The sequence below is a fragment of the Arvicanthis niloticus genome, chromosome 6 (assembly GCF_011762505.2).
Source record: "Arvicanthis niloticus isolate mArvNil1 chromosome 6, mArvNil1.pat.X, whole genome shotgun sequence".
Lineage (NCBI taxonomy): Eukaryota > Metazoa > Chordata > Mammalia > Rodentia > Muridae > Arvicanthis > Arvicanthis niloticus.
The window spans coordinates 38,799,775-38,811,241 of NC_047663.1; the positions used below are offsets into that span (position 1 = coordinate 38,799,775).

Sequence of the window (11,467 nt, forward strand, 5' to 3'; positions counted from 1 at the left end):
CAGAATACAATCAAGTCTAGGATCAATTTTACCCATGTAGGCCTCTTGCACTCTTTGTTCTATAAGGGTTAACTCTTTATCTGCTTCAGCTGTTAGACATCTTGGACTGTTTAAGTTTGAATTTCCTTGTAATGTTTGAAACAAATTACTTAATTCACAAATACTTAATACAATTGTAGACTCAGCCAGTAAATATCTCCCATTAATCTTTGAAAAACATTAAGAGTTTGCAAATGGTCCCGACAGGTCTGTGATTTTTTTTTTTTTGTTGTTGTTGGCTGATTTTATAACCCAAATAACTAAGTGAATCTCCTCTTTGTATTTATTTTTTCTGGAGCAATCTGTAACCCACAGCATGGCAGAATTCCTTGTGTTTCATTAAACATTTTCTCTAAAGCATCTTTGTCAGAGTCAGCCAACAAAATGTCATCCACATAGTGATAAAGGACAGATTGCAGACATTGCCTAGAATTATTTCTAATGGTTGTTGCACAAAATATTGACACAAAGCTGAACATTTAACATTCCATGTGGAAGAGTTCAGAGCAGGTACTGAGACAGCAAACCTTTCCCTATCCTGCTCATGCAAAGGTATTGTGGGAAAGCAATCTTTCTTTTTTAAATTTTTTTATTTTTTTGTTTTTTGTTTTTTTGTTTTTCGAGACAGGGTTTCTCTGTGTAGTCCTGGCTGTCCTGGAACTCACTCTGTAAACCAGGCTGGCCTCGAACTCAGAAATCCACCTGCCTCTGCCTCCCAAGTGCTGGGATTAAAGGCGTGCACCAAAAGCAATTTTTCAAGTCAATTATTATAGGCCAAGATCTCAGCAACAAAGAAGGTGAAGGAAGTTCAGGCTGTAAATTCAGTGGTTGAATTACTATATTCATGACTCTTAAAACTGTTATCATCTTCCAATTTTCTCATTTAAAAAAAATTAACAAACACAGGGAAATTCCATGGGCTGGAATATGTTGAGCCTCCAGATGGTCTAGTACCTGTTACTCGTGTGCCTGTAATTTTTCTTTTGTTATAGGCCACTGCTCTTGCCACACAGGTCTGTTTGATAACCATTTAGGAGCAAGGCTGTTGGTATGTCAGCAATGGCCACTTTCATAAATTTGGAAACTCAATCCCTGCTTTTGGACAGTGGGCACAGCTAGTGATTGTTCTCTACCACTCATATCAATACCTTCTCCAGAAGCATCTATCATATCACCCCTCCTGTCCTTATTCGTTGTCCATGGACTTGCAGGAATATTAATTTGAGAGCCCCCTTGTTGTAAAATGTCCCTTTCCCATAAATTTATGGGTATGTCAGCAACATCAGGTCTCAACTTCCCTGTTTGCCCTCTGGTCCCATGCACTTAATCCACTGGACATTTTGTCTTATTTGTGATAATTTACCAATTCCTATATACTTTGTGTAAACCTTCTGAAGTGGCCAATCTGGATTCTGATACTTTGGGAAAGTATTTTAACCTCAGCTCCTGGATTCACTAAACCTATTTCAGCACCATTCATTTGTATTTGGGTCTCTGATCATTAACCACTGTCTGCCAGAACACAGGTTTCCCAATACTCCACAAAGCGCCTCTTCTTTCTATTTAAGCAGCCTTTCCCTTGATGTAAGGGAACAACAGCTGAGCAAGTCTATCTCCTGCATTATTTTGAATCTACTTATGCACATATGCCATGATATTAATTTCTTCCTTGCTATCCTCATCTACTATACCTGGATGCACACTAATTCTTGAGAAGTGAGTCTACTTCTTCCCAAGATCATTCCCATTGACACTGAAGGTAAAGGACCCAAACCGCCAGTGGTTAACTTGTTACATTCGACTTTTGGGCATAGTGTAAGAGGCATCTCCGTAGCCAGATCCAAAGCTGCACTTTCTTCTGTAGGATGTAGAAATACTTAGTTTTTATTTTCTTGCCCACTTGCTACATTCTGGTTGAGCAAAGGAAGATGGCTCCTGTTGTTCCCTGTGGGGGGCCTCGAGCTGATAGGCCCCTCTGTTCATTTCCCAACAACAATAGGTTACTTCTTATGTCTCTCTTGGGCTTACAATTCCTTAGACCAATGTTTGCCCTTTCTGCAGTAGTTACAATACACTGGAAGGCTTTGTGTTTCATTGTAGCCAAAATCTGCTTCTTCTCTCCTATGAATATCATATTCTCCACAGTCAATGTATCTGCTATGTTGAGCTCTGAATCTCCTAGCCTTACAATTTCTTTAAAAATGGCCCAAATCACCACAATTAAAGCATCAGGCATTTTAATCCCTCATACTTCTATCTACATTTTGCTCCATGATATTGGTTTGATTCTCCTCAGAGCTAATAACAGTTATTTCCCTTCTCCGTTCCTCTATCGGGGCTCCTTGTGCTTTCAATGGTCTTTTTTGTTCTCTTTTTTTGTTGGTTTTTGTTGTTGTTGTTGTTGTTTTTTTTTTTTTTCAAATCTCTTTTGACTTTATGTTTTTTAAAGATTTATTTATTTTATTTATGTGAGTACACTGTTGCTGCCTTCAGACACACCAGAAGAGGGCATCAGATCCCATTACAGATGGTTGTGAGCCACCATGTGGTTGCTGGGAACTGAACTCAGGACCTCTGGAAGAGCAGTCAGTGCTCATAACTGCTGAGCCATTTCTCCAGCCCATCTTTTTGTTCTCTTATAATCAGTATTTGTATTTTCATATGTTACGATCTTTATCAATAACAGTCTATTTTGGGGGAGTGATATGGCTCTTATTTACTGTTGAACTCAATCTCTGTAAGAAGTCAGGAAAGGCTCCTGTAGGACCCTGTATTGCCTTAGTAAATGAGGTGGATTTTTTCCCGAAACCTCTCTCCCTGGTTCCTCAACCGATGTTCCGTGCCCCTTCCGAGTCCCCTCGCCCGCAAGAGAGACACGGGAGGCAGTGTTCGGGTAGTTACTACAGCAAGGCTTTATTCTTGTGTCAGCTGAAGCAGAAGACCCCAAGCCCGGAAAAGGCACTGCTTATATGCACCCTAGAGTGGCGTGTTCACTTCTGATTGGCTGTTCACTCATCACCCCATATTACGCCCCGGGATGGGCAGTGACTTGGCGTGCTTTTGCCTCTTGCACCTGCGCACTTTAGTTGTTTTCTTGTGGGAGCACCGGATGCCAGCGCCATCTTGTAATGGAGAATATTGTCACCGCTTGCCGCGGCTCCCTACAATATCCCAAGCTCTTAAAGCTGCAAAATGACATTATATAATTATGGTATCATCAGATTGGATTTGTGCTTGTAGGTCAGCATAATTCTGTTCACCAAGCAGCTGTCTTTAGAAACATTTATCCTCCTTGCTATATTATGTTGTTCTATATTCGTGGCTTCATGGCTCCACCACAACAACCATTGTGATTGTTGACCAGCTTCTAGCACAGCTGATACCATTCCTTTCCAATCTTGGGGGATAACTCTAGGTGGAGTAGGTTACTTAACATTTCTTTAACAAATGGAAAATGCAAGGTATACAACAGCTTTTTAAATATGCTTTAAATCTAGCATTTTTATTGGATGCCATGTCAACTCATTATAGGTATGACCACCATCATTAGCAGGCATATGCTTCACAAAGACTGGGAAGGCGGAAGGTGTCTGTGTAGCCCCAGGAAAATCCTCTGGTGGTGCAAGTGGCTGAACACTAACCCATTATCCCTGTACCACCTCCTACTCTTCTCAGCCTCTTGTCTCACAGAGGTGTTCTGGGCACTCAGCAATGAAAGTTCGTGGAGCAGGGTGGGACAGAAGTTTATCTTCCAGCCTAGTTTGCTTCCCCATTTCATCATGTGGCAAATTCCCAGTCTCAGACACCAAGCCTGAACCCTGTTGTTCTCATCCCATTGGCTCTTTTTGCTTTCTAAGCACTTCAACCTCTATCCACAAACTCTACACTGCAATCCTTTCTAACACAAAGTGAACTGAGTCAGCCATCTGTATTTTCAGCTTTCCCTACAGTGTTTTTCAAAATGGTATACATGAAGACTATCAAGCAAAAGCAGAAAACCTGCTCTGGAAGGTAGGACACCATCCAGCAGCAGTTGATGCTATTTTGTCAACCCATCAAACCTGCTGATTCCTCTACTACAGTAGACGTGAAGTTATCCATTATGCCTAGGCCACATTGGGTACCACCAGTAGGCTTACATTTTTCAAAACCTACTTTATTTAGGGTTCTTAAATGCTTCAACCTTCCTTCTAGCCCACCAACTAAAGGGAGAGACGAAAGAAGGTTAATAGGAAAAGGGGTTTGTGGACCTGTTTAGTAGTAGTTCTCTGGAGTGATTCCACTCTTTCTTGTCAGGATAGCATCAGTCTAGTCCAAGAGCAAACACCAAACATGAATCAGTCACCATGCATTTATCCAACAGAAACTGCAAGGCTCTGCTGAATTGGCAAAAGTCAGTAGATGCACCCAGATTCAGCCAAAATACTATGAGAAGTTCTTTGGCACATTTCTCTCTATAAACTGAAGAACAGCAAAGTTCAGTGAAGACCAGCAAAGACCTCTAAAACATTGCATAGTGAAACAATGCAAGAATTTATTGGGAGAATCCGATTTTTTTGGTATTGGCATTTAAAGTGTAATAATGGTTTACTCTGGATTTTATTTTTAGACTGGTAAAAAAGTTCTTGGTTTACTGATTCATTATTCTAAATTAGCTTTCAAAGTAACAGGTCTTAGGAATTTTTATACATATTTAGCTGTAGTTGTTGCTACACACATCTTATCTCAGTACTCCCTGCACACCACATCTCCTTGCCTCTTTTACTCTTCATTACATGTCAAAGACCAGCTCTGACATCCAGGGTAAACTGAGGAGAGGCATAGAGATGGCAATTGATCACTCACCAAACCTTTCTCTGAAAGAACCAAGCTTGATTTTCTAGAACTGGCAAAATACAGCCTGTGATCAGTGAAAAAACTCTCTGAGGCAAGTATGAAATGCTGGAGTTGTTGAGAAACTCTCTAGGACCTTTGAAAAGGGTAGAGGAACATATACATTACCGCACATTACACACATACACACACACACACACACACACACACACAAATACACACAGAGCAGATAAAGCAAGCTTCAAGAAGCTCCAACTGTTTTACATATATATACATACATATATATACATACATACACACATTTGATGGATGAAGCAAAGTTCCAACTTCACACATATATACATGTGGGTCCACGTTCTTCCTTGCTGTTGGGCAAGGCCACTGGAGAGTTAAAATGCAGGAAATGCTTGACTGCACTTTTCCGCAGGGTGGTGATAGATTTTAAAGAAGTGCTGAGACATTGTTCAGGGGGTGAGAAGAAGCAGTCTGAGATGTGGGAAAGCCAAGGCTTGGGTTCCCACACCCACGGGCACCCAGCCATCCCTAGGGTGTTGTGCAGAAGAGGTGGGAATGAAGGATTGGAGATCCACAGACCAAAGACAAGGCCAGGACCAGGCTCTCAAACTCCTGGACATCTAGGCTTTACCAAGTCATGAAGAGCTGGGAATGGATTGGGGGCCTGTAGGCTGAGGACGGTGTCTAGCTCTGGGCTGGAGGAAATGGAGGCTACAGCCCAGCTTAGTTCAGCAGTGACAGTGACTGTCCTTGCTGGTGGTTGGCTGGAAGCACAGAGGGGGCTTCTACAGAAGATTTAAGTTGAGGCTCTGTAAGTGAAGGCCTTCTCCATGTTCCTCAAGGTGGTGGTAGATGAAAGAGACAGTATTTGATTCCAAACTGGTTATTGGTTGTTTATTGTGAAAAATGGATGTGTACCCACTTCTCAGGGTGGCCCCGAGATTAAATACCTTTTTCAGGGAGGAATATGTGGGAAGGAAAGTTGATTGCTTAAATCCTCAGGGCCTCCAAGTACCTCATTAACATGGAGAACTCTGTTTTGGGACAAGAGACCTTAGTGGGGAGCACGATTCCTGTTCCAGGGTAGGAATCTGGCAGGGAGCATGGTAGGGAGCATGGAGGCATGGAGGCGCCTACCATCTTAAGTGTGTACCTACAGAGTCTCTGGGGTTTCAGACCCATTCTACCTTACCAAGCTGGCATGGTTTACTGTCCCATAGATAGATAGATAGATAGATAGATAGATAGATAGATAGATAGATAGATAGATAGATACACACACACACACATACACACACACACGCAAACATTGGGTGGATGGAACTAGCTTCCAATGTGCAAGCTTCAACAGCTTTATTTTTTCTCAGAAAGCTTATATACCCTGCCAAAATCTTTCCAGCAATACAAAAATCACAATATGGTTATATTTTATTTTTGTTTAAGGGGGAGGTTACAATGAGTATACATAAGAAAAATGTATTGTAAAGAAATAATATATCCAATAAAAAAAGAAAAACATGTTTCCTAGTACCCTCACATGATCAAATGTTATACATATTATGGATTAAAAACAAAAACAAATTATTCTCAAGAACCCACATACATTCCTAAGTAATCAAATTACTATAGATTACCAAAGTGTAAGCAAGCAAGGTAATTTTCTCAGCCAGTTTCTCTCACTGACACACTGCAATTATTTTATTATTCATCTTAAAATGTAATCTTATTAAAAAATCTTAAGAGTATGACAAATTTAAACTTTTATATAAAAACAATCAGTCATTATTACTATAAATCTTCGGGGTGGACAACTACTCATTAACATTTTTTATTAAATCCTGTCAGGAATCTGATGGTAAATATGGGTACAAGAAAATAATCATGGCCTTGACCACTAGCCCACCTTTAGCAAGAGTGTCACATCAGCCAGTAGTAGCTGGGCTACCATTGTTCTTGTTACCTGACTTCAAAAAGTTTCTAGCTCAACTCTTAAGAGTGAGCCTTTCTGAATTTCAAACTGTTCCCTAAGATTTTCTATATTAAAGCTACTTGCAAAAGCATCTTAACCTAACCTTACTACAATCTACATTTCCAAATTCTTTCTAAGGGTGGTGGACATTACTAACAATCTACATCTCTAAGTCCTTTCTGAAGGTGGTGGATGAATCATTAATCTGCTCCAGCAGCAAAGCTTGAAAAAGATCAATCACAATTCTTTTAAGTACCAATGATACTGCCCAGTGAGAGGCTGGAAGCCTCCTTGGAGTTATCATACAACTCACGGATTATGAGGGATGTGGTGACCTTGAAGACAATGAGCAGAGCAAAACTCCACAACAGCAAGAAGTCGTCAGGACAGGTAGACCTTGGGGTTCTGCCTCTCATGTGGCTGTGCTAACTGGTGGGGCACATTCCATGAGTTCTAAGGCTGTTTTGTTGTTCCTCCTGCATGGAACCAAACATTTGGGTTTATATTTTCACTCATATATCACAGAGGTTCTATTATCCTCCTTGTTCATCCTGAGAATCACAAGAGAAAGATCAGTTCCACAAGTTTTGAGTCAAAACTAAAGCAAGCTTTAGTTAAATACTGGCTGGTGTTAGGTCTCAAACCTAGAAAAAAACCGGCTGAGGTTCCTATTTAATATCTCAAAGCAGACACTAGCTGCCAGGTTCTCCATGCATCCCTCAGTCCTTACCAGATACTGGAGCCCTCCTGGGAGGCATATCCTGCTCCCTACCCTGAATTCTCCAGCTAAGGGCTGGAACACCTTTCCCCAACTGCATTCCATATATAATGCAACCATTTTGGTCACCAGACCTGATTCTTTCTCCTTTGGGCTTCCTGGCTGTTTTGTTTTATAAAACGAAAGAGAAGGCAGTGATGTGTTTGTTGGAGGTACAGTAAGGTGTGGGGAAAGGGATGCCTCAGCATGGGCTGACAGAGGCACCCTCTTCCCCCTGAGGTACCAGCCACAGGATGGTTTAGTATAGAATAGGATTTATTTAGGGCATGGGGATGAGAGTTGAGGGAGTAGAGACAGAGAAAGGCAGAGAGAGAGAGAGAGAGAGAGAGAGAGAGAGAGAGAGAGAGAGAGAGAGAGAGAGAGAGAGAGCACAGAGAGTAGAGGCTGGCCATGAGCATCTGGAGAGAGAGAAGGGGGATGGGGGGGAAGGGTTAGGTAGCAAGAGTAAGAGGAGAAGAGAGAAAGAGAGAGAGGAGAGGACAAGCAGCTTCTTTATAGTGAATCAGGCACATCTGGCTCTTGCCAGGTAACTGTGGGGTGGAGACTAGACAAAATGCCATCACTGGCTGCTGCACCTGGTACCTCTCTTTCCTCCCTCCCTCTCTACCATCTCCTCAAATGGCTAGGGACATGTCCATTCTAGACTCTCCAAGATGATTCTGCATGTGATTATGTCTTTCTTTTATCCACAAACCTTCTCTTCCTCCATACCTGAACCTGTCTTCTTAATTGCTTTTATTTCTATTTCTCATCCATGTGGTGCTGAAAACCAGGGTCAGTCATGTTTTCTTTCTTTCTTTTTTTTTTTTCTTTTTTCTTTTTTTTCATTCCGCCAGGATGAAGGATTCTGCCCAGAACCACTCTAGAGTTCCCGGGAAATGGCAGCAGAGGTAGTTTGCAGAGTCATATAAAGGCAAACCCATAAGGACAGGACACTGGATTTCCTATCACATCCAATTAGAGGCAAGCATGTAGCTTGATGTACTTAATGCCTTTGTACCTCCCCCTAAATTCAGGCAGTGGCAAGCATGTATCCTGATTTACTTCCTGCCTTTCATCCCTCCTGCCTAAATCCAATCAGGGGCAAGCATTCATCGAACCATTTTCAGCCTATGAACCTCCTGCCTGCATGTGATCAAGCACATCTGGTGCAGTTAGGTCAAACAAACTTGTTTAGGAAAGTAAAAGCATGTGCCTCATTTTCTCCCACAAACAATAACCTCCAGCATTTCAAGAAGTATCTGTCCTCGGGCAAGGGGCTTACAGATTAAAGCCAGTTTTGTCTCATGGACCTCTTCAGCATATAAGTTAATACTTAAAATACATAACTTTGTCTCTCATTCCCACTCCTCCCCTTGAAGCCTTCTCCCCACTTCTCATAGGATCTTTCAACTTAATATGGTGTAGCACTCAGAGGCTACAATCTCTGTGCTAGAGACCACGTGCTGTTTGCCTTTCTGATCCTGGGGTAAAATATTATTTTCTAATCCTAGACAATTTTCTGATGTTTGTGTGTGTGTGTGTGTGTGTGTGTCTGAAAAAAGTTCGCTATATGGACCAGGTTTCCATCATTCATTTGTCTCAGGCAACTGTGTCCTTGCTGAAGAGTGGCAGCTGTCAAATGTGGAATCAAAATGGATTATAAGCAGATTTGTGTTTGCCCAGAGGTTACTAGACAGAGGTTACTACATGCCATCCCAGTGTATGCCGCTTTGCCAGTATCTAAGTTAAAGGTAAGTAGAAAGCTGCAGAAGCAAAAGAATCAAACTAGTTTTTTCTGCTCCTGGAATCAGGATGTCCTCCCTGTAGCAAAGAAGCCTGCTTCCATCGAAGAGCCTTCTGTACAAACAGACTTGGAATAGTCCCTCCCTCCCTTCTCCATCTGCACATTCCCTCCTATTCTCCCTTCCCATACTTCCTTCCCTCCCCCTCACAATTCTCCTCCTCCTTCTCCCTTCAACTCTTCTCTTGCTTCCAGATATATTCATATAGATCTTGAACATTAGAGAAAATGGCTCATGTGTGTCACGTCAAGCCCTGCTCTTCTAACTAATCGCGTCACAGTCTCTTCACCCAAAGATGTCATTTCACTCTCAGCACTGCAGACAAACCCCATTGTCTGCATTTCTTTGTCTTTTTCTCTGTTGATGGACAACAGTGCCCACTCAGTTCTCTGTTACTGTGAATCTCTAGTGGCACAGTGAACACAGATGTACAGGAGTCTGTCCTCTGACCACATGAAGTCCTTTCCTTGTCCCAGAAATGTGACATTTGTTTGTTTGTTTGTTTGTTTGTTTGTTTGTTTCGAGACAGGGTTTCTCTGTGTAGCTCTGGCTGTCCTGGAACTCACTCTGTAGACCAGGCTGGCCTCGAACTCAGAAATCCACCTGCCTCTGCCTCCCAAGTGCTGGGATTAAAGGCGTGCGCCACCACCACCCGGCAAAATGTGACATTTTAAAAAGAAACAAAAACAGGTTTTAATTAGGCAAAAACTTGTAGCAGTAAAAAATTACATAATCCCCTGCAGTGGCATCTTCCTTCCTACCAACCCCAATGTTCTGGGTTTCCAAATGAAACATACACAGCCTTTATATTTCGATATGCCTTAATCAGCTCAATGGCTGGGCCACTTCCTGACCTCCATGTGGCTAATCCACCTCCCTCCCATAATTCCGAGTCTCTACATACTAAGTCCTTTATTTTATCTTGGCTGCCCTGGACACAGTTGGGCCCTTTTGGGCTGCTCCACCCTGGCTCCTACATGGTAGCCATGCTTTCTGTGCCGCACCTTCTCAGGCATGGTGTCTCCTGTCCTCTACCTCTCCTGGCATGTCGGATCTCCTCTCCTTTCCTCTCTTCCTGACGGGGTTAGGGTGGGAGAGCCTAAAAGTCCTGTCTCTGTCTGCCTTGCCCAGCCATTGGCTGTCAGCATCTTTATTTGCCAACCAGAACCAACTGGGGGCAGGTTCCTAGAAGCTACTTCCATACAGATGTGCTTGTGTAGATGTTCTAATGCAAACAGTTTTGGGGACACAAAGTAACATACAAGTACAAGCAGCCACAAAAATTCTTGACCAAACTCAGTGGAGTAAAGAGTGCATTTTATACAGGGCTTTTAATATGAAGTTTCTCTCTCTCTCTCTCTCTCTCTCTCTCTCTCTCTCTCTCTCTCTCTCTCTCTCTTTCTCTCTCCTGTAGGCTATCTTATAATTTAATTGGATATTAAAAACCTTCAGGTTGGATTTTAAAGTTACCCTGGATGTGGAGGAAGAATGGGCAGGCCAAGAGATATAGAAGGAATTCATGTGAGCATTTTGGTAGAGACTAAACCACACGCTGGCCTTTCCTGACAGCCTCCAGAGATGGTGACTAAGTACAGGAGTGGTTGCAGAAAGGATGTGGTAAAGTTCACATATATTCAAGATATTGCTCAGGCCTCACGATTATTTTCTATGTTTTCTTCTTTTCTTTGTCTCAGGGACCCTAGGACGTTGTTCCTCCCACACTGGCCAGTTTCTTCCACCTAAAGAGGACCTCGTGTGATTTCAGTTAAGATAGCAGGACTTTCCGACACACCAGTGACACGATTTATGACACAGAGGCTTTGGGGTATTTTAATGCTTAAGCTTATACCCGGGGATATTCCCAGCCCACTTTCTAGTTTATCCCGATTAATCATGGCATTACCTTTCACCGCGTGGCCAGCTCTACCTCTCTGCTCCTGTTCAAGTCCTTCTTTCATCTCCGAGTCCTCAAGCAAATTTGGCGCCCTTCCTTCTTCTTCCTCCGGAGTCCCTCTCCAGGAAGTTCTGCCCTCCACTTCCTGCCCAGCT

At 42.5% G+C, this 11,467-nt stretch overlaps 1 long non-coding RNA gene across 2 annotated transcripts; it reads right to left on the reverse strand.

Annotated features, from left to right (window-relative positions):
- Positions 1–3,120: 3,120 nt before the first annotated feature.
- Positions 3,121–11,426, reverse strand: LOC143442724 (uncharacterized). 2 transcript variants are annotated; one of them, XR_013111140.1, is made up of 4 exons: positions 11,322–11,426; positions 7,170–7,332; positions 4,290–4,347; positions 3,121–3,224 (listed from the first exon to the last, which is right to left on the reverse strand). It is a non-coding gene; the product is annotated as an uncharacterized LOC143442724 (long non-coding RNA). The 2 variants fall into 2 exon arrangements; XR_013111139.1 differs by having other exon boundaries at positions 4,290–7,332.
- Between the last annotated feature and the right edge of the window lie 41 nt (positions 11,427–11,467).